Here is a 20,230-nt window from a genome sequence, read left to right on the forward strand (position 1 = left end):
TAGATTGATATAAATGTAGTCCTTATAGAAGAGAGTTTGAATAAATAAAAAGATAACAATTTTCTCCATTTCCCTTTCCATCATATTTACCTTCTCAGGTGTTTCATGTTCTTTGTTTTTCAATATCAAACTTTCCACAGAGCTCTGGTCTTTTCTTTGCAAAAAGTTGGAAGTCTTCTATTTTGTTGAATGCCCATACTTTCCCTTGGAAGTATATAGTCAGTTTTGCTGGATAGCTGATTCTTGGTTGAAGACCCAGCTCTCTTGCCTTTCTGAAGATCATGTTCCATGCCTTATGGTCATTCAGAGTGGAACTTGCAAGGTTTTGTGTGACCCTGATTGGAATTCCTTTATTTCTAAATTTTCTTTTCCTGGCTTCTTGTAGGATTTTTTCTTTTGCTTGAAAGCTTTGGAATTTGGCAATTACATTCCTGGGAGTTGTCTTTTGGGGGTTTAGTGTAGAGGGTGTTCTGTGAGCTCTGTCAGTGGCTGTATTGCCCCCTTATTCTAGAATCTCTGGGCAATTTTTGTTGATTATATCTTCTATTACGATGTCAAATTTGCTGTTTATTTCTGGCTTTTCTGGTAGTCCAATTATTCTTAAATTATCTCTTCTTCCTCTATTTTCTAAGTCTGTCACCTTGTCAGTGAGATATTTTATGTTCTCTTCTAGTTTCTTGATCTTTTGGCTTTGCTTTATTGATTCTTGCTCTTTTACCTGCTCATTGTCTTCCAGTTGCCTAATTCTGACCTTTAAAGCCTGGTGTTCCTTTTCAGTTTGGTCAAACTGGTTTTGTAGTTGCGTGAAATTCTTTTGCATTAATTCCCACTTTTCCTGCCAGAAGGCTTCTATCTTTTTGATCATTTTCAATTCAAATTCTTCAAAAGTTTGTGGAGAGTTTCCATTTCCTTTGGAAGGTTTCAGAGCATTTGCTTGTATTTCCTCTTCTATCTCCTCTGTATTTTGTATTTTTGCTCCATAAAATGTGTCCAAAGTTTCCCCCTTCTTGTTTTTCTTGTTGTTTTGAGGCTTTTTTGCTTCTGTGCTGTTTGCCATCTCTATCTGAGTGTGTGGAGCTGGCTCTTCTGTTATCTGTCTGGTGTTCAGTGGCTTTAGCCCCAGGCAAATTGTCTATCTTCCCCAGGAAGCCCAGAATTGCTGGTGTTTCGATGTTTCTGTGTTACTACCCTCCTCAGTTCTCTCCCAATGCTTCTCTGTTGCCTTACTTCTATGCTCTGCACCTGGCTTGACACTCTCAGATGTATTTCAATGCCTTTGCTGGCCAGAGGAGCCTGCACTCTGAGGGAGAGGGGCTGTGGCTTTCAGGAGCTACAAGGACTGGTGATAGGATTAACCTCAGACTGAGTATGCCCTGAGGCAGGGACCTTTGGTGAGACTCAGATGGAAGGATCTGGTCAGTGGGCTACAGGCTCCCCCTGTCTCTCTCTGTTTCCCTGCTGTCTGGGTGCCTCCTCGACTGGGTCAGGTTGTTTTCAGGATGTGGCCTTCAGAATAGCCGGCTCCCGAGGCTCTTTTGCCTGCCCTGAGGTTCCTGCTGCTGCCTCGGATTCAGCTCTCTGGGTTGTGGGGGATGGGTCCTGAGACCTTCCTTTTGCTTACCACTTAGATTTGAATGATCTCAGGTTCTGACCTTTGGGGGGCCATACCTTTTGATCCAGGTCCAGGAGGAGTGTTCCCGTGGTCTATTCTGCTGTCTGTTTTGAATTCTGGTGCCCTAGGAGCATTCAGTTTGAGATCGTGAGGAAGGGTTTCTGGAGCTCTGAACTTTAGCTTTCTCTAAGCTGTCATCTTGACCAGAAGTCCCCAACTTTCTCGTTTTATAGATAGGGAAACTGAAGCCCAGGGAATTTAAATGACTCACTCTAGGTCACACAAGTAGTAAATGTCAGAAGTGAAAAATGAACCAGGTCTCCAGAGACAATGACCTTTTTACTGAAATGTGATGAAATGATCTTCATCAGTTGCTATGGCTGAAATTTAGAATACCATGTGGCCAACCTACTGGGGAACCTTTCTGAGCTTGAGCAGACTGGCCCTTGGATGATAGCTATATAATACTACTCAAAGGCTTGCCAATTTGGAAAGATTGGCTGGGTTTATGCTCCTCTGGCATAGCCTTATGAACAATCTAAAGACCAGTCAAAGAGCAGGACAATGACGTTGACTTCTAAAAACTAAAATAGTAATAAAATAGATAAAATAAAAAGAAAATAATTTAAATCATTTTTACATTTTTACAGTTGGAAAGCATAGCAGAGCTTCCCTAGCCAAACTCCTCCCCCTTTTTGCATATAATGAAAATGAAACCAAGAGAAATTAAATGATTTGCTTGAGGTTATAATGATGATTTTAGGGAGATATTACCCCAACCATTAGAAGACGTCCCCTGGCAGAATGAATGAATGAGAACAATTTGCTCCCATGGCATGAAGGTGGTTAAAGCAGGTGTCATGGAGGGCTTAGAGTTCAGTCAGACATGAAAGCCACTAATGTCATCTACTCCATCCAAGGCCATTGCCTATAGTCCTGACTTCTGTTTTGCCATTGGACTTTGACCACTCTCAAAATAGAAAGTGAGACTAATGACTTTGTGTGACTCTGCCTCACTTAAGTCCAATTCATGCACAAATCAATACATCACTCCATAATGTCATTGGTTCTCTTAGAAAAAAATGAAGGTCAGGGGGCAGCTGGGTAGCTTAGTGGATTGAGAGCCAGGACTAGAGATGGGAGGTCCTAGGTTCAAATCTGGCTTCAGACACTTTCTGGCTGTGTGACCCTGGGCAAGTCACTTAACCCCCATTGCCTAAGCCTTACGACTCTTCTGCCTTGGAACCAATACACAGTATTGATTCCAAGATGGAAGGTAAGGATTAAAAAAGAAAGAAAGAAAGAAATGAAGGTCAAACAACACTGGAAAAAATATCAGAACTAGGATTTAAACTAGTTCTTCTAACCTCCAGCCTTTTTTCAAAAGCATGTCACTTAGAGAAAAGTTTTTAAAAGGAAGAAGAGGTGGAAAGTAATTGATGATTGTGTCCCTCACATATAGATGAGATACCTCAGCTATAATTCAGCTGTTCTTTGCTTTGGGCTATTGGGGAAAGTAGCTAGTTGCCAGTCAAAGGCAGTTGAATGAGAAGAATCAGCAATTTGCTCACTTTGGATGAAATGTGGGGAAGCTGTTGTAAATAAAATCTCAGTTGAGAGTTCCCAGTGACTGAGAAGCCAATAGGTGTGATAAACTAGCACTTTGCAAGAACAATTAATCAGTGAAGTTAGACATAGTAAATATGCCTTCACTCCTTTACTGGCTTTGCTCTTGATGCCCTGGACTTCTTTCTCTACCAGTCCCAGCAGCCTTCTTACCTTAGAAGGTGTCTTTTCTTCTACAGCACCTTCCTCTGGGTTATCAGCTTTTCCCAGAACTTTCATTTTAAGGAAATGCTCAGAGCAACCATAGTTCCTTTCACTCTTCTCTTGGCTTTAATCCTCACTCTTTTGACTTTTCCTCAGTACCCTATAATCCCTCTTGACTTTAAGATTCTTTTTATGTGATCTCCCTCTCAATTTTGTTGCTACAGGCATTCAGAGATAGATATTTTCCCCTGAGTACTGCTTTGGTTTTATCCCGTAGGTTTTGATATTTTGTCTCCTAATTGTCATCCTCTCAAGTGAAGTCCATAATTGTTTCAATGATTTATTTTTGACGCACCAATTTTGAAGAATTAGATTATTTAGTTTCCAATTAATTTTAAATTTCTCTTTCCACAAACCTTTGTTAATTATAATTTTAATGTATTATGATCTGAATAAGTTTCATTTATTATTTCTGCTTTTCTGCATTTGTTTACAATATTTCTATGTCATAGTATATGGGAAATCTTTATATATGTGCCATGTACTGCTGAGAAGAAGTTATATTCCTTTTTATCCCTGTTCAGTTTTCTCCAGATATCTATTAATTCTAATTTTTTTCTAGCATTTCATTCATTTCCCTTACTTCCTTCTGGTAGAATTATTAACTGATCCAATTATTCTGGAGGGCAATTTGGAATTATGACTAAAGGGTTATAAAACAATGTATATACCCTTTGATCCAATAATACCAACACTACATCTGTATCCCAAAGAGATTTTTAAAAAATGGAAAAGGACTCACTTGTACAAAAATATTTACAACTGCTATTTTTGTGGTGGCAAAGAATTGGCAACTAAAAGGACGCCCATCAATGACTGAACAAATTGCGATATATGATGGTGATGTAATACTCATTGCTATAAGGAATTATGAACAGGATGATTTCGGAAAGAACTGGAAAGACCTACATGAACTGAAGTACAATGAAATAAGCAGAACCAGGAAAACATTGTGCATAGTAAAAGCAATATTCTGGAATGATCAGAGGTGATAGACAGGTACTTTCAGCAATGCAACAATGTTGGAGTAGGAGTACAGATGAAAGCACATGATTTTTCACACATTTATTTGGGTATATGCTTTGGGGTTTTGGCTTTATAAGATTATTCACTTATAAAAATGAATAATATGAAAATATGTTTTGTGTGATAATATATACATAACCCAGATTGAATTGCTTGTCAGCTTCAGGAGTGGGAAGGAAAGCAAGGCAATTTGGATCATATAATTTCAGAAAACTTATTTGGAAGATTGTTAATACATGTAATTGGTAATAAATAAAATGGAAGAAAGACGTCACGGTGTAGTAGGCATGTAATTTTAAGAGTTGAGGCAACTACTTTCCTATCACATACTCCCTTCCTCCAAACAAGAAGCTCAAGGATGCAAGAAAGAACTAAGCACGTGCTTAACCTCTATGAAACTAAGATCTGTGCTAAGAGTGAAAAAGGAATTAGGGACAGGCTACCTAGAGCAAGGCAGTTTGAGGTTGAGTATGCTCTAGTAGCATAAGCAAGGCAACAGGAGGACAGAGGTGAGGAGAGAGATGGATTTGCTAATCCTATACCTGTACCAGAAACACTGAACATTTTTCTGTGAAAGTAAAAAATACATAAGAAAAGAGATATGAAGAGGCACAAGAGAATCCTAACTTGTTTTAGTATGTTTTGTATGGGATAATGAGCAACAGATAAAAAATGGGGAAAGGACCATTAAATATTTGGAGGGAAGTTCAGGTGAATAGTACATAGCAACATTAAGATGAATCCAGTTGTTTAATGATACAGCCAATTAAGCATAGATAGGAATGGAAATAGGGATTGCAGTTGTCAGAGATCCACTTATATTCAACTTGGAGCTAAAGGATAGGCAAGGACAAGTCTGTCTCTCTGAAGGAATTAGGGGAAGCTAAACTCTCTGAGTAGGAAGTAGCTGCTTGCATGTCAGGAATGATGATGCTAATCTACTTTCACATTACAACTATCCAGTAAGAGTTCTAAAAGAACTAGTTAATGTGATTGCTGAGTTTTTGCTTTTTTTTTAAACCCTTATCTTCTATCTTAGGATCAATACTTTGTATTGGTTCCAAGACAAAAAAGTAGTAAGGACTAGACAATGGAGGTTGTGACTTGCTTGGGATCACACAGCTAGGAAGTGTCTGTGGCCAGATTCGAACTTAAGACCTCCCGTCTCTAGGCCTGACTTTCAATACACTAGCTGTCCCCCCACCCAATAAATAATTGTTTTAAAAATCTTGGAGAATGAGAGAAATGCTTTAGGATAGGAAAATGAATGTTACTGATTTCAAGAAAGGGAAGTGATTTGAGTCTGTAAACTATAGGTTGATGAGTTTGAATTCAATTCCTGGCAAAAATCTATAACATTATTAAAATGATTGTTTCTGAGCATTGAGAAAAGGAAATGTTGATCAGGAAGACCCTTCATAGCTTTATCATGAACAACTCACCTGCACCATGAGTTGATTTCATCTGTTTCTGTGCCTGAGGCTGCTGGATCACTTGAGTTCAGGTATCAGGTGCTGTAATGAGCTCAAACCGATCATATTTCTGCACTGTCTGTAAAAGAGAGATTTAACTCACTCTACTTGACCACAGAGAGAAGACATGCCAATATGTGAAAATTGCAGAGAGATAGTTTAGGGATAACACAAGAAAAAAATCCTTAATAATTAGAAATTTCCCAAAATAAATGGGCTGTTTCTGTGTTATAGGATTTTATTTCGTTTTAGGACATGAAACAAAGGCTAGATAATTGCTTGTTGAAGTTGCTCCCAAGTGGATTTCTCTTTAGTTGGTTTGGACAAGAGAACCTTCCATTTTCCTTCCAGCTTAGAGATTCTGTGTTTCTGTGAACCCAGGGATAACTCTATTCTAAGCTGAGAAATCAGAAGAGAATTTTTGTGGAGTCTTTATTATATGTGGTCTAACAACTTCTATTAAAGGCATTTGTGTCAATGAGTCATAGAATCATTCAAAAAATCCTACTGCTAATTCTTTCATTCTTTTTAAGAAGCTGTTTAAAGAAGCAATAGATAGGTTCTACACTGATATGGCAAGTGTAGGCATAATAATTATCCACTTTTGTTTTAATGACTCATAAATCAAGCCTTCTGTTGAAAAAATGATTCATTGGGAACTATTTTTGTCAATAATATTATGAATGAATTGTATTAAGATGTATCTTTGAGACACTAAACATGAAATATAACTATTACTTACCATGTGGCATATTTCAATCAGTCAAAAATATCTAAATATTTATTTTAATTATTTACTAAGTGCTATTATGTGCCAGGAACTGTGCTAGGTTCTGACAAAAGTGAGACAGTCTCTGCTCTTAAGGAATTTAATTTTTTAATGTCTTTATTTTTTCAGTTAAATGTAGCAACAAATTTTTACAATTGTTTTTTGACATTTTAAAATTCAGATTTTCTCCTTCCTACCCTTCCCCACTCCTCAAGTATTGAATAGTCTGATATAGGTTATACACATACTTTAATGTAATACATATATTCATATTGCTCATGTTATGATAGAAGACACATCACACACTTAATAGAAATTTTAAGAAGGATATATAGTGGAAGATAGCACGTTTTGATCTGCCCTCAGTTCCTTCTTTGGCTATGGATAGCATTTTCTTCTGTGATTATCTTGGAAACTTGCTTTGCTGATAATGGTTTATTAGTCCTTCACACTTGATCACTATATAATGTTACTGTATACATTGTTCTTCTGGTTCTGCTCACTTCACTTTGAATCATTTCATGTAAGTATTTTCAGGTTTTTCTGAACTCATTCTATTCATTGTTCCCTATGGAGCAATAGTATTCCATTACAAGCATATGTCACTACTTTTTCATCCAATCTCCAAGTGAGGGATAACCCTTCAGTTTCAATTCTTTGCCATTACTAAGAGAGCTGCTAAAATATTTTGGTACAAGAAGGTCATTTCCCCTTATCTTTGATCTCTTTGGGATATAGATCCAGTAGTGGTTTTGCTAGGTCAAAAGGTATGCATTGTTTTGTGTCCCTTTGAGACTGGTTCCATATTACTCTCCAGAATGGTTATATCAGTTCACAGCTTCACCAACAGTGTATTAGTGTCCCAACTTTCCCATGTCCCCTCCAACATTTATAATTTTCTTTTTTCATTCATGATGATAGCCAATTTGATAGGCATGAGGTAGTATCTCAAATTTGTTTTAATTCACATTTCTCTAAACAATAGTGATTTGGAGCATTTTTCTCATATGATTATAATTGTTTTAATTTCTTCCTCTGAGAACTGCCTGTTCATAACCTTTGACCATTTCTTGATTGGGGAATGTTTTATATTCTTATAAATTTCACTCAGTTCTCTGTAAATTTGCGAAATGAGGCTTTTTTCAAAGATATAAAATTTCCCCTCCAATTTGTTGTTTCCCTTCTTGGTTGTATTGGCTTTACTTGTGCAAAAACGTTTTGATATAATGTAATCAAAATTATCTATTTCATTTTTTATAATGTTCTCTATGTCTTGTTTGTTCATAAATTCTTCCCTTATCCCTAAGTCAGAGAGGTAAACTTTTCTATGTTCCTCTAATTTGTTTATTTCTAGATCAAGTATCCATTTTGAATTTATCTCAGTGTATGGTATGAGATGTTGGTCCTGTAGTCGAGGAATACCTCCTCTTTTCTTTATTTGTATTTGCTTAAGATAAAGTTGTGGACTTGCTTGTCTTTGCTTCAGACAAAGATGAGGATTGACCTTCACCCATCTTGGGACCAAGGATGGAACAGTAAACAAGAAGGCTGCGGGATAAAATTTATGAAGGGCTAATTGCAATTAGGTGGGCGCCTATCCCCTCGTCTGTCCCCTTCCCCTTTGTTTGTATTTGAATTAAAGGAAGAATGTAGGCTGACCTTCGAACACCTGACTATCCCTTGATCAAGATTAGGGTTTCTGGAATGTAGAGTTGTACATTCCTGTAGGTTTTTTTGTCTAAGTAGTCTTTGCCTATAAAAGTTCTGTGTGAAGCAAATAAAATTGGCACTATTTCTCTCTTTTCATATAGTGTCCATCTCTTCTTTTGTTACTCTTCATTTTTCGTTACCCCAAACAGGATGTCACAGGACTGGCCGACCCTGTGGATGAGTCTTGTAAGCCATAGAGTCTTACAAATGGCTGCCCGGACAGGGACTTTCATTCGTAACCCCGATTCCTTTGCTGGTCAAAGGATGACGAAGAGTTAACAGCTTTTGCCCCGAGACTGCAGCTCGGATGGGGCAGAAGAATCGAACAGAGAGAGAGCAGTATTTGTGGGCCTCCTCTGTTCCCCAACTTGTTCTCTCTTTCGCTTTTTAGTTTAAACTGTCCCCTATTAGGGACCTCTTCCCCCCATTCTTTTCTTTTCTTGGAACCCTTCCTTCGGTTCTCTTTGGAGAACCCCCGACGCTGTGTGCTGGTCATGCAGTTTCAATGCTACGGAGATCCCCTCGGTGGTGAGCATACGAGATACTCTAAGGGTGAGAGGGAAATTATATTTTTTCTTTAGAATGGATCCTAAAACACTGATTTTTTTTCTCAAAGCATGCTTGTCACAATGTTGTGTGTTTCTGTTTTTTGTTGTCTTTGTCAAAGTCTCATCTCTATGTATTCTTAAATTGGACACACAAAAAGAATGTAAAATGGGATAGTTGCAAGATTGAACTTGTCTGTCAAAAATCCTCAGCAGAGGACAAAAGCAAATACCTGTTCAATGATTTTTTCCTCTTTCTTTCTTTGGATGGGCCCCCAAAGGAGCGAAAAAGAGAAAAATTCAGAGCAGAAAAAGGGAGATTTTTACTCCACAATTAGAGGCTATTTTTCACTTAAGATTAATCCTATGGTTTGATGTATGCAATTTGGGAGTATTGTTAATGATTTTGATATGATCTAAATTTAATTTCGTGCAACTATTTGTCAGTTAAATGTGAAATATTAATCAGATTTTATTGAGCACAACAAAACTCCTGGTTAGAAGTTTGTTTTATTAAATATTGCTATGCATAATGGTTTCAGTGAATTTGAGAATTGTCTAAATGTGGCTGATAGCCAGACTGACACAGAGAGGGAATATTTTATTCTATAAGGACAAAAAATTGCACTGGCTACTTTATATATGTAAAAGTCATCCTGTTGTTGAGAAGAACTTATTCTAGAAATTAAATTCGGGATTTTTTCAAATCAGATTTATTTTAATGCATGTGCTGTCAGGAATAGTAACAAGAAATCATATGACACACAAGAAGTTTAAGTAATCTGTTCATGGAATTTTATAATACTAGTATTAAGAATTTGGTATTTTGCAAGAGAGAATTTCTATATGATGTTTTTGATCAAGGTTAAATGAATTGTTTTTAAATGTGAAAAATGCATAGGAAGGAATTTGTAACCTAGAGATGAACATGTATGTATTCAGATACTGAATGCTGGAAATTAGTGATGCTGAGTATATACAGAATATGTATGCATTTGTATTATGAAGAGAATTAAGTTTTCCACCTAAATAGGTTAAGGGTATATGATATACAAACTGTATGTCCTTAACAAGACAAATTTAACCAGCCCTGAAATCAAGAGGGCTTGTCATGAAGATTGAATACAATTCCATATAGTGCCTTTCCTCTACTTACAATAATGGTAAAGAGGGGAAGCCAGAAGAAATAATGAAGTAGTCCCAATAAGAGAAAATAATTAATTGAAGTAGATAAAGGGGATTTATCCCTTCCTAAGTTTTTTTTAGGAAATAGACCCAGCCCCCTCCCCCTCAGGAGGTCAAACAGTTTTTGCTGGCTGCAAAAAAAAAAAAAAGACTCTAATTAGCTGAAGGATAAGAATTAGGAAGGTCAGGTAACAAAAGGAACTTTAGGAATATCAAAGAGGTCCGGCTGGAATGCCAGGTAACATATAGCTAACTAGGGATGTGATTAAGTAACTGTGAAAGTAACCAGCCTCTGAGGACAAACCTAAGGATCTCTGACCTCACATAACTATGTTTGTGATCAAACTATGTTTGATTGTCAAATAAGAATCTTTATGTGAAAGGAAATAACTTTATATCTTATAACCTATCTATATAAGTTTATAATTGAATTTGGAGGTGTCTGGATTCGTTTTATGAAGTGTTCCACTGCAATAAGAGTAATGAATAGAGATACTAACTGATATTCTTAAATTCTAGTATGAATTAGATATAATTGTAATAATGTTGATGGAATTTAATCAGGAATATAGCAATATTTTAGGCTAAACGAAAACTAAACTGTAGGTTTTATTCTACTTTAGACAGGTTTTGAGGAGTGCACGTAAATGCTTTGTGCTTCAGTTTGGTTACACACTGAAACATTGCTAAAGGACTTAATCAAAGTTATTTGGGAGTTGTGGAGTTTAAACTAAAATCCACTGAGAGTAAATTATTATGAAAGAGGTTTGATAAATTCAATATTATAGTAAGCTCACTTGTTAAAGAAGGATGGGACAAGGCTGTTAAGTAATAGATCTAAATTGAGCCAAGGAGCCTTAGGATCAATTGCTCAGAAGCTATTAACCCCTTCCTTGCACACAGGAAGGAGAAAGAAGTTCCACACTAATACTTATGAACTGCAATAGGGATCTCAAAGAGTTAACAACCTCTGTGTGATAGAACTTAAGATAAGTGTATTTTAATTGTAGATTCAGAGGTTTTAAGACACTCAAACAAACAAACTTTGCCAGGCCTGGTCTGACCAAGTAGCTTGTTTGAAGCTGTGAATTTTAGTGCAAACATCCCATGTCCAGAATGATAAGATTATTCAGCCAACAAGATGTAGCTTCAGCCCTTCATTCTGTAAGACTACACTTTCCTGCTCTGTACATCATCCATTATATGGATGATATTCTTATCATGGCTGAAGATGAATCTCAAATAAGCAAGTGCTATCTATAGTCAATTGGAAATTACCTTGCAAAAATACCATTTAGCTATTACTCAAGAAAAGATTCACAAAACAAGTCCCGTACTCTATCTAGGGGCTCAGTTATAGGCAACATCTGTTATGCCTCAAAAATACAATTAAGAAAGGACTGCTTTAATGATTATCAGAAATTGTTAGGTGATATCAATTGTGTCAGGCAATATTCATTTCTTACTACAACTGAATTACAACCTTTATTCAAAATACTGGAAGGGAGCTCTGACTTGAATTCCCCTGGAACTTTGACACCTGAGGCCTCTCTTGCTTTAGAGATAGTAGAAGATAACCATTATCAGCCTCAATTAGCTGTGAAAGTGACTATTTTTGCAACTTTAATGTTACCAACAGGTGCCTTAACTGAGAAACAAAGAGTCTTTGAATGGTTACGTCTAAAAAGCAAAATGGGAAAGGCTTTACAGAGTTATGACTGTCTTATGGCTCAATTAATATGGAAAGGCATAAAACATGTGGTCTCAGGTTTAGGATAGTATCCTCATGAAGTCCAGGTACCCATTGCTAAAGATATACTACAGAAATATTTAGTCTTTACTGTTAGCATACCCCATTGCTATTACCACCTACACTCCACAAGGCTTATTTTCTTTTTCGTCACAACATCCTATTTTTTTTCCTAATATTCTAAGAGATTGTCCGGTATCAGGACCTAATGTTTGTGTTGATGCAAATGCTAATTACAAGACAGGAGTGTAGAAGGAAGGTAGTTCACCTGTCATTTTTACCACTCCTTATTCTTCTACCCAACAAAATGAATTAACAGCTGTTTGACTAGCTTTTTGGTTATTTCAGGAACCTTTACTCTAAATAAAAAGTGTCCTAATTGTGTTCCAAAACACCCCCCAATGCATATTGCTGTGAATCCCAGAGGCTTAAATAGTACAAATGGATGTGACCCATGAATGGTCCTTTGGACGACTTAAATATATCCATGTCACTGTGGATACTTTTTCAGGATTTTTATGGGCTTCCTGCTTGATGGGAGAAAGAACTTCTCATGTTATTAATCACTACTTAATGACTTTTGAGATGGCTGGTCCCCCCAGAACATTTAAAACAGATAATGGGCCTGCTTATACTTCCAAACAATTTTTTCTTTTTTTGCCACACTTGGGCTATTCACCTCACAGGTATCCCACACAATCCACAAGGACAAACTATTGTGGAGCACAGTAATCAGATCTTAAAAAACATTTCTTTTAAAACAAAAAGGGGGAGACAGCATCCCACATCGATGATTGGCAATAGCTGTATATACTATAAATAATTTGATCTTTACTTCCAATAATATATCCAGAGATGAAAAATTTTTCTCTGCATTTTCTTATGAATGAAATTCAGGCACCGCTCCGGTGCTCCCTGCCCCAGAACAAAAACTTGGCATGTGGAAAGATGATAATCAAACTTGGCAAGGACCACCCAGTGGTCCTGCAAGGCCGAGGTTCTGTTTGTGTCCCCACAGGTAAAGACAGAGTATGGCTCCCTCCCTGCTGAGTTCAAGAAATTGACCATAAAGAGAAGGACAAGGAGAGGATGCAGGAAGCCTCACAAGGAGACTTGACAACATCTCCATAAGATACTGACTCTTCTGCTTCTGCTTCTGCTTCTATTCCAGACTTTAAGTGAAGCTACTGGAGTAAAGAGATGGTCTTTGGGGAACAACCATCTTGGGTAGAGTATGTCAGCATGGGACACACTTTACCAGAAGTCATCTTATATACAAAAACTAACTGATATTCCTGGCATTTACCATTTTGAGAGACAAGCTAAGGACAACAATCAGGCCAACAATTTGTTTGTGCCTTTCAATTGGACTGGACTAGTTGAGGCACCCTCAGTGTGCCTCACAAGAGACCATCCTGCATGCCTGCCCCTCAGATCTCTGCAGGTGCATTATTATGGTCATCCTGACCTGTCAGACTCTTTCTGGATAGGACCTTATCGTGTAGATAAAAGGGAAAAATATGAAGATTATGGCCAACTGCAATATCTAGGTTGGCTAGGGGAATCTTGTGATAGTATTTGGGGACAAGAAAGATCTATTTGTCCATATGTGATGGGATATGAACAAAGAGACACTGTTAATATGTTTCTGCCCTTGCTGTCATGTAGATCTAAAAGGGCATCATGTATTCATTGGAAAAATATGATTTGGGTGTACTGGTATAACAACACAGGGTGTATTGGAAAGAAATTGGATTCTTATAAATTTCATGATTGTTTTTTGGATACAGCTCACCTTTGTGGGTGATGCCCCCAGAGCTAATTGGTTACATTTTGCTAATTTCACACAGATTTTGACTGATTATGGAAAGATAGCCCTGGCATTGGATAAAGTAAATATGTCTCATTATGTTAATGTTACTTATAATGGAAAAGTCCAAAATCCAGTAACTAGAAGTGTTACATTAGGCATTCAAGGCAAACACTCAGGGGGGTGGTATCACTCACCGGCAGATAGAGGAATGGAATAATTGTCTCAACTAATCAGCCCTAAGAAAAGAAGATGTATTTCTTGCTTAGTTTTAGGAATTGTAGCTCTTATAGCCGCTATAACAGCCACAACTGTCAGTAGTGTTTCACTAGCACAAAGTGTAGCTAATATACGGACCCTGGAACATGATGCAGAATACTTACATGGGCTAGCACAGAATGTAACCCAGGTTTTACACTTGCAGCAGGATATTAATACAAGGGTTTTTTATGCTTTACAACAAATATCTAAAGATGTATTGTTATTTACCAATCAAGTAGAAATTTTAGCTATCAAGGGTAAATTAAGGTGTGATTATCGCTATTCAGCCTTTTGCCTTCTTCCTGTTAAAGCTAACATGTCTGATGCATTCGAAAAAATTAGAAGTGATTTACAAGGTCTTTGGTTAAAGAGTAACATCTCAGAGGACATCCAACAATTGAACCATATCATTGATGAGATGGATAACTCTTTAGCTGAGGACCTTCGCCCCGAACATATCGCTGATTGGTTATACAATTGGATTCAAATGAGTATAACCATATTAACCTTCATATTGTTCATAGTTATCTTAGCGGTCCTTCTTCCCTGTCTGTTCCAACTCCTTTTGTCTAGCTTGGGCAAAATTGGCCGAATCTTGGCTCTCCACAGAAGTCTTTTGCAAAACAAATAGGGGGAATTGTAGTCGAGGAATACCTCCTCTTTTCTTTATTTGTATTTGCTTAAGATAAAGTTGTGGACTTGCTTGTCTTTGCTTCAGACAAAGATGAGGATTGACCTTCGCCCATCTTGGGACCAAGGATGGAACAGTAAACAAGAAGGCTGCGGGATAAAATTTATGAAGGGCTAATTGCGATTAGGTGGGCGCCTATCCCCTCGTCTGTCCCCTTCCCCTTTGTTTGTATTTGAATTAAAGGAAGAATGTAGGCTGACCTTCGAACACCTGACTATCCCTTGATCAAGATTAGGGTTTCTGGAATGTAGAGTTGTACATTCCTGTAGGTTTTTTTGTCTAAGTAGTCTTTGCCTATAAAAGTTCTGTGTGAAGCAAATAAAATTGGCACTATTTCTCTCTTTTCATATAGTGTCCATCTCTTCTTTTGTTACTCTTCATTTTTCGTTACCCCAAACAGGATGTCACAGGACTGGCCGACCCTGTGGATGAGTCTTGTAAGCCATAGAGTCTTACAGGTCCATATCTAATTTCTGTCATACTGCTTTTCCAGTTTTCCTAGCAGTAAATAGTAAATAGTAACTTCTTTCCCCAAAAGCTTGGATCTTTGAGTTTATCAAACACTGTTACTATGGACATTAACTGCCATTACCAGATTTATTCCCCTGATTCACCACCTTATTTCTTAGCCAGTACCATATTTTTAAGGAGCTTATAGTCAACAAGAGATATAACATGTCCATAGATAAGGAGATACATGACACATACAAAATAAGTACACAATAATAGCAGGGATGGGGAGAATAGTACTGACAACTCCAAGAATTAGGAAAGATCTCTTGAAGGAACTGGCACTTGGGCTGAGTCTTCAAGGAAATAAGAGGTACCTAGAGGTGAGGAAGGAGAGTATTTCAGGCATGGGGGATAACTTATCCAAAGGCAGAGATGGGAAATACATGTAATATGCAGGCAACAGCATATAGAACAGTTTAGAGTTAGAATGTGTGTTATTGGCCACAAAAGATAGGAAATTTTTAAAGGGAGAAGTCCAAAGTATCCATAGCTATGTGAAAAAGCTAATAATTAGAAAATGCAAATTATATCAATTCTGGTGCTCCATCTCATGCCCCTTAAATTGGCAAAGTTGATAAAAACAAAAAGAAAAATAAGATGTTGGGGTTATTGCTGGAAAACATGTGCATTAAAATGCTTTGCTTGAGCTGTGAATTAGTCTACATACTAGAAAACTGTTGTGAACTATGCCTTAAAAGGTACTAAATGTCATATACCCTTTGACTCATTAATATCAACTATTAGACCTATAGTCCCAAAGAGACTAATAGAAGAGGAAAAGAATTCACAGGTTCCAAAATATTTGTAGCATATCATTTTGTAGTGTCAAATAATTAGAAACAAAGGAGATCACCATCAATTGGGAATTGACTGCACAAATTATTGCAGATGGATATAATAGAATGCTATTGTATCATGAGAAATTGAAAGAGGCAATTTCAGTGAATTTTGGAAAGATTATGAACTGATGCTGAGTGAAATGAACAGAACCCAAAACACAATTTATATACTAACAGCAATATTGTGAAGACAGCCTCAAAAGTCTTAAGAACTCTGATCTACATAATGATCAGTATTGTATTCAGATTGTACCAACTACAATCCCAGAGGACGAATAATGAAATATGTTGCCCACTCCTGAGAGTGCAGAATTAAATATAAATCTTGGTATGTGGCCAAAGTGGGAATTTGTTTTGATTGACCATGCATATTTGTTACAAGAGTTCCTCCATCCACCCCAACTGAGGGGACCAGGTTAAGAAGAAGAGGAAAACAGAATTTTGTTCTTTGAAAAAGTAAAATAAAATTTTAAATCATGGGGAATAACTGAAATTTCTTGAGCACAGTTAACATTGTCAAACCTGTACTTTCGGAATATTAATTTAGTAGATGTTCAAGGAATAGATTGAAGAAGAGAGATTAGATTCAAGGATGGGAAATAGGAGACTATTACAGTAGTTCAGAAATGAAAAGGCCCACAATTAGATTGATTGTAGTATGGGAGACTGAGGCCCAAGGGAGTGTATGTACAATTGAGAAATGATCTGGAAACTCTCCACTCCTAACTGATTTAAGCATGCATTCATGCTATTTGTACAGGGTACATTTCAAACCCCACCAAACCCTAAGACGTGCTTCTCTTCTAAAGCATATGTGAAGTCCAAGTAATCACCTAGAGGGCCGAGAATCAGTTTCAGTGCTGATAATTGTAGGTATTGAATCCAGCTGTTATTTGGATGGGGCAATGGAGGAAAGATGGGAATACATTCACCTGAAGAATATCAGGTCTAAGTAAATAGGTCCTGGAGATAATGAAGACAGGAGTCAGGTTCATCTGGCAAGCATGAAGTATAGAGGTGAAATCATGATTTGAACATGGAAAATTCAAACTAGATGAAGTTGAGATTGAAATATGATGCTTAGACAAGGCTAAAAGTCTCTGCAAATATGCAATTAAGGCATTTGAAAGAAATTTCTTGAGAGGAAAATTAGAGATAATATAAAGGTATTAGTACCTGTCTTAACCATTGTATTTTCCTATTTAAATATACCAATTGTCCTAATGAATTCCTATGGTGCCACTTATCTGAAAATTTCAATAACTGAATAATAACTATGGAGAGGTTTTTTGGGGGTGTCCCTCAAGATGGATTACCCAGTGAATTTATAGTCAGACCCTATTGTTTTCCATTTCATTAAATATTCTAATATATGTAACACTGTGGAAGAAAAATGTCTCCAAACTATCAAGCAGCTCAAATGGGCATTTTTTAGCACAAGGTGCATGCCAAATAGAATGGTGGAGCATTGAAAGTACTTTAATATATGCATGCAATTAACAAAACTAAATGTATACATTCATTTGAAGGGCTTTTTATGAAATAATTTACTCTCATCTTGTTTTCTCTAATGGTGTAAAAATAGTTCATAAGCATAATAAATCTTTACCATACCCTCTTCCCTCATGCTGCTCCTGAAAGTCTCAATACGAAGATTACACTTAATGGAATTGTCTGTCAATTTCAATAATTATCATTTGGGGCAGATGGTTCTTTGATTGTGCATTTAACATGCAGAAGAATGCTGTGTCTCTGCTGTTTGTAGGTTAGCCCCCAAACAACTAGCAATGTGAATAGGCAGCTCTTTCTCTTTAGTAAATGATTTCCCTTAAACACCAGACCTCATGTATCATGGCAAATTCTGAATATATTCAGAGATGAATTTTTCATATCTGCTAATTTGTTCACCTCGTACATCAGCATTTCAAATGATGCTCTGAGTTTAGTTTGCACACAATTTATCGAAAGGAAACATTGTACAACTCAATGCAATGCTTAGAAGTAACAAAGGCAAAGCTTATTAGAATGTTTTCTTTCACTCCCTTGCCTCCCCCTCACCACCCACAAGGCAGTTTTCCTGTCAGAGAGTCTCCATTTCACAAACCTTTTGTTTATTCCGTCCTGCTTTGGGGGTGTTGGATACTTTCTCTGAGAAAGTAGGGACTTCATCTAATGTCAGGGTGTTAGTCATGGATCATTTATTGCTTGTATGTCTCTAATGGAATTGCTGTGATCCCATAGTTTCCCTTCTTCCTTCTATGTTACAAGTATTGTTTTAGGTCACAGTCCTCAAAAGGTTTATATTATAACTAGAAAAATAACTCATTCACATATGAATATGTACAAAGAAAACACAAGATAATTTTGGAGGTAGCATACTTATATGTAGAAGGATTGGGAAAGTTTTTGTATATCTGAGGACTGAAATAACCCAGGGATTCTAAAAGGAAAAGATGAGTATAGAGTACATTCCTGGCAAGGGGTACCAAGACCAGAAATGCAATGTCATGAGTGAGGAAGAGCAAGAATAGTTTGGCTGGATTGCAAGTATACAGGAAAGGGAGTGATTTGTAATAAGTCTGGAAAGGTATACAGAAGCCTCATAATGAAGGGATTTACCCAGCAAACAGGAGCAATTGGAGCCACTAGGGTTTGTTTATTGAGCATAGGAGTACTCATACCTGTTTTTTAGGAGTATGACTTTGGCAGGTTTGTGGAGGATGGTTTAGAGCAAAGAGACAGAGAGATTTGAATCAGGGAGAACAATTGAGAAGCTACAGCAATAGATGAGGCAAGAGGTGATGAGCACCTGAATTAAGGTGGAGATTATGTGAGTAAGAGGAAAGGAGAATGGGAAAAGAGATATTGTGGAGACAAGATTTGGTCATCAGTTAGATATGACAAATGAGGGCACATTAAGAGTTATGGTTGACTCAACTTTGCAAACCTGGATGAAGAAGGGAACTTCCAAAAGTGGATAGATTTTAGAGTAAATATGAGAATTTTTTGCTCTGAGCATGTTGAACCTGAGATGTCTCTGGGACATCTAATTCAAAATGTCCAAAAGGCAGTTGGTAACATAAGATGACCACTCAAAAGAGAATAGAAATAGATAGATAGATCTATGAATCATTTGCAAAGTTATGATAACTAAACCATGGAAGTTGGTGAAATCACCTAGAGAAAAAGTGGAGAGAGAAAGAGAAGAGAACATGCGACAGAACCTTGGGGAACATCCACAGTGTGGGGGCCAGGATATGAATGACAATCTAACAAAGGAGAAAGGGTCATTAAACAGATGGAAAAAAGAACTGAGAGTGAACCATCATGAAAAGGAGGAGGGGGCATCCAGGAGGATAGGGTGGTCTATAGGGTCAAAGACTGCAAAGAGATCAAAAAGGAAGAGGAATGAGAAAAAGGCTACTATATTTTCCAGTTAAGAGATCATCAACAACTTTAGAGAGAGAAATTTCAATTTGCAAGGGTTTGAGAAATAAGAGCAAAGAGAAGAAGTGGTGGCAATAAGGGTATTTGGTTTAGGAATTTGTGGACTGGAGAAAAGATATCAAACTATAGCTTGATAGCTTAAAGGGTTTCTAGAGTCAAGTAAGCTTTCTTTAAGAATAGGGGAGATGTGAGAAAGTTTATAGGCAGGAGGGAGGGGGCAGAAGATGGGGAGATATTGACAAGCTTGTATTAAGGATAACAATAAAAGCTGACATTATTTTTTAAAAGTTTGTGAAACATTTTGCATTCATTTACTTCATTTTAAGACTAATGACAACATTGCACAGTATATATAAAAGACATTCTTATTCCCATATTTCAGATGACTAAATGAGCTCAAAGTGGTTCATTTACTAGCTTAGCATGATACAGTTAGATAGTGTTGGAGACAGGAGACAGGAGACAGCATGTGTGTGTGTGTGTGGGGGGGAGTGTGTGTGTGGGAGAGAGAGAGAGACAGAGAGAGAGACAGAGAGAGACAGAGTCTGGATGTCCCTATCAGATTGAAATTGAAGTAGCCATTGATGGGCCCAATGCCACTACTGACTGACATGGAAGCTTTGTGTTGCTCCATTTTCTATATGGGGAGTTTCTCTCTTCCTTAGGCAGCCTGGTGGCCCCCCTAATCCTATGGAGTTGTCATATAAGTGCCAGTCTTAATGTAGAATTCTGTTATCTTTAACCCTAATGTAGCTTAGAACTCCCAACCA

At 37.2% G+C, this 20,230-nt stretch overlaps 1 long non-coding RNA gene across 1 annotated transcript; it reads left to right on the forward strand.

Moving 5' to 3' along the window:
- The first annotated feature begins 8,121 nt into the window (after positions 1-8,121).
- Positions 8,122-15,008, forward strand: LOC130456441 (uncharacterized). Its single transcript, XR_008915295.1, has 2 exons — positions 8,122-8,971; positions 12,918-15,008. It is a non-coding gene; the product is annotated as an uncharacterized LOC130456441 (long non-coding RNA).
- Positions 15,009-20,230: the final 5,222 nt, after the last annotated feature.

Source organism: Monodelphis domestica, chromosome 1 (genome assembly GCF_027887165.1).
Source record: "Monodelphis domestica isolate mMonDom1 chromosome 1, mMonDom1.pri, whole genome shotgun sequence".
Taxonomy (NCBI): domain Eukaryota; kingdom Metazoa; phylum Chordata; class Mammalia; order Didelphimorphia; family Didelphidae; genus Monodelphis; species Monodelphis domestica.